The following is a 4,026-nucleotide window of genomic DNA, read 5'->3' on the forward strand; positions in this document are numbered from 1 at the left end:
TTGTGTGTGTGCAAGTATGCCAGTCAGATGCCTCTTAAATGAAAGAAAGATGCTCGTCCAAATTAGGGAAAGTGTACAAGTCTGGGGATGTGCCAGAGCATGTCTTTCAGAATCCTAAATGGGAGACTTTGATTGAAATTGAAGTTGAAATGTTTGTTTGTTTGAATGTGGTAGAGTAGTAAAAATATCTTTCTATAGAGATAAGCTATGTCTATCTACTGTATGAAAGATTTGACTTTAGCTGGCTTGTATGAGGCCCAAGCTTGAGGCTTTTTGATTGATTAATTAATATTATTGACTCTGGGAGATGACTCTACTGGGGATTAATTACAGGGTATTTTTGTGTTCTGTACAAAGCCCAGAATTGAGGCTGACTCTACTTAGGGAGACTCTATTTATGTGCCTTGTACGAAGCCCAAGGTTGTGGCTGACTTTAGCTAGGGAAAAACACTATTTTCTGCCTTGTACAAAGCCCAAGGTTGTGGCGGACTCTTAAATGAATTAAGTATGGATGACTATATGGGGAAAGATCCTAAGTGTTAGGAATCTTTGACACCTGAAAGATATGGTTTATCTGCCTTGTACAAAGCCCAAGGTTGTGGCTACTGAGTGATGAAGGACTCACTGGGGAGTTTTATTGTTTGGGTGCCTTGTATGAAGCCCAAGGTTGAGGCTAACTGTTTTTGTTGGTTTTGACTCTACTGAGGAGATTTTATCTATTAAAAGACTGTTTTTTGATGGAAGCTAACCCTTTCCAGGGATTTGACTCAGCTGGTGAATTTGTCTGTTAAAAGACTGACTTTATCATGTTTTTTGGAGGCTGACCCTTTCCAGGGGTTTTGACTCTTTTGGGGAAATTATCTCCTAAGAGAAATGAATCTATTTATTTTTTTTGACATTTATTAATTGACTTTGGAGGCTAACCCTTTCCAGGGGTTTTTATGAAATGATGGATTGATTTTAATTGACTTTGGAGGCTAACCCTTTCCAGGGGATTTTTATGATTGAAAAGTGGATGGCAGAAAGATTATCTAGTGGAGACTCTTTGTTTAAAGCCCAAGATGAAGGCTGACTCAATGCTGAGGATGACCAAAACATAGATCCTAGACTCTGCTAAGGAAGATTGATGAAGATGAGGGTGACAGAGACTGTCCATGTCTCTCATTCCAAAAATGTACTCAATGTGAAATTGAGACAAACTTAGCTTGTTTTAAGTCTGGTTTAAATTGGAAGAAACTCACCAGGGTAGGCTAAAAGGTGACTAAAGACCTGTTCCTATGTTTATAAGAAACCTGATGGGTCCTTGTATACAAGCTCAAGAGGAAGCTGGAAATGCTTTTAAGAAGCCTGTGGGTCCTTGTACAAAGCCCAAGAGGAGGCTAATCGAGGGTCCTTGTTATAGCACAAGAGAAAGCTTATGTAGTTTTGAACTTATTTTGGCTCTAAGCAAATGGGTAAGAGGTTTCACCGGGAATAATTCCTCTTTGGGTGGATGTGTCCTATTATTTTTGGATTCTAAGGTTTTTGCCAAGATGTTTCACCGGGAATAATTCATCTTGGGGGTTTGAACTACAGATCTCTAATTAGGAAAGAGCCTTCACCGGGAAGACATTCTCAATCCTAGGCCATATTCCTATAATATATATATATAGTTTAACTGTCCTAAGGTTTATACTCAAACGTAGTTCTAAACTAATATATGCACAGTTTATATTTGACAGTAATTTAAATAAAGACTGTAAATTGAAAGCTTGTAAAGCCTAACCTGGATGGAGTGGAGGCCATTGAAGAAGTATGTACAGAGCCTCAACAGTATTTTTGTTGTTTTGTTGATAACAGTTGAATATATATGATAAACAGTTAATGGTTTTTGAAAACAGAAGAAGTGAAGATGGACAAAGGTCACATAGGTATCTGAAGAGTTTCACCGGGAATAATGCCCTTCAAATACCAGAAGAATGTTTTTGAAAACAGAAAGAAGATTTTGAAAATACAGTTTTGAAAACAAGCTAAGAAGAGAAGGTTTTTGGGACTTACACTCTATTAGAGGCCCACTTAAAAATGATTTACTGTTTATGAAAACAGTTGAAGAAAAGATTGAAATGATATAAGGTTTTGTTGTTTGAAAACCTTAATCATCTGTTTAATCGGAGATTGAAAACAATTTTGTAGATTGACAAAAGTCAACTTAATTAAGGCAAAGATGAAATCTATACCTAATTAAGACCTAAATAAATAGGGTTTTTATCATAACATTATTCACAAAGTAATTAGGTTAAAACAAAATGAATATATATATTTTAAAGTATTTAAGAAAACATTTAAAACATACTATTTTAAACCTAATTAAAATACATGAAATAAATAATATTTTTATGATTTTTTTGATTATTTATAAAATATATATATTAATCAACAAGTGTTTAAAAAATGAAGTCAAAATGAATTAATTTGATAAGTTAAATAATTGGTTAAAGTTGTGAAGGAATTAAGTTAGAAAAGTGATAAAAAAATAGGTTTTGGTCCTAGCAAGGCTTGAACTCACGCCCTTATAGCCACACACTCAAAACAACACCACTGAGCCAAACGCCAGTTGGTGACTATAACACGCGCGCATTTGGTTTTGTTTTAAAACAAGTTAGAAAAATCTGAAAAAATAAAAGGATGAAAAAGTCTGGGGCGAGGGGGATTCGAACCCCAGACTTGTGGCATGATGATACTAAGGGCGCATGTGTGGCCACTAGGGCAAGTTGTTTAGTCGTTAATAAAACGCATACCATTCAAAATAAAATAAAACCTGCCCTGAGAATTCAAATTTGCGCGCCACCACCATCTTCGTCTTCAACCTCAAGCTCTCCATTTTTGGATTTCTGAACTCACTCGTTTCTCAACCATTTGTCATGATGTAAACACGAAACTTGCTCTAATTTCACTCACGATTCTAAATATGTAACTAACATGAACTATCATTAACTACATCTAACTAATTTATCAGAAATCGTGAAGAACCCTAAAATTTCAAAATCAAATTAAATGACTATACTGAAAGATAAATGGATGATGATAGAGGGTTTTCAATCCTCTGATGATGCTGAACAAGATAGAATCGAGCTATTTCACAAAAGGTACTTAAATTAGAGAGGTGAAGTTCAGAAACTTACCTCTGAAAATGGAGATCGTGAGGATGATTGAGAGCACCTGGGTTTGAATGAATGATCTCAATAGCTTCCCTGAGACTCAATGATGCTAACTGGATGCTTATTGTAGCCTGAATCCTTCTGAATTGTTCTATGGACCTCCCTCGATTTGAGCTTCAAGTGGACATGGAGGTTGTTGAATCCTGAGTTACAGATGAGCTGCAGCCATCTGGTTAGCTTCACTATGACCTGAGGAGTGTGTCTGGATGATTGGCTTGCCTTGAAACCTTCTGAATCACTCCATGGACCTCCAACTGCAAGTGCTCCAAAGTGAGAGCAACAATGGTGTTCCTCCACCTACAGAAGTGATCCAGGTGCTTGGATCACCTCAAATGACCTCCCTTGAGATGTTAGAATGCTCACTTCCCAAAGATAAGCTTTGGTTTGAAGAAATCGATTCTTCTTGCCAAAGAACTTTGAAAAACAATGAACAAGAGGAGAGAAGGAGAAAGCAAGTAATATGGTTGCTTTGGTGTGTTTTTGAATGAGGAATGCATCTGTATTTATAGGCAAATGGATCAGTATAGCTGCAGAGGAGTGAGCTTCCTTAGTGAAGTTGATTTGCTTTCTTAGCCATGAAGGAATTTTGCAAATATCTCTTATGCAATGATGAGAATTTTGATTCCATTTGATCAATCCCCTAGCCCTCGATTTTGCTTGATCTTAGGGGACAATTCTGAGCCAGAAATGAGCTCTAATTGGTTGGTGAGAAGATTCCTTGGGTGATTCATCAATTTGCCATAAATTCACAAATGTAATCATTACATAATCACATGTTCTTGTTTTTTTAGAATCTTCTTCAATCCTTATGGCATGGTGAAAATGAATG

The sequence above is a fragment of the Vicia villosa genome, linkage group LG4, assembly GCF_029867415.1.
Source record: "Vicia villosa cultivar HV-30 ecotype Madison, WI linkage group LG4, Vvil1.0, whole genome shotgun sequence".
NCBI classification, from domain to species: Eukaryota; Viridiplantae; Streptophyta; class Magnoliopsida; order Fabales; family Fabaceae; genus Vicia; species Vicia villosa.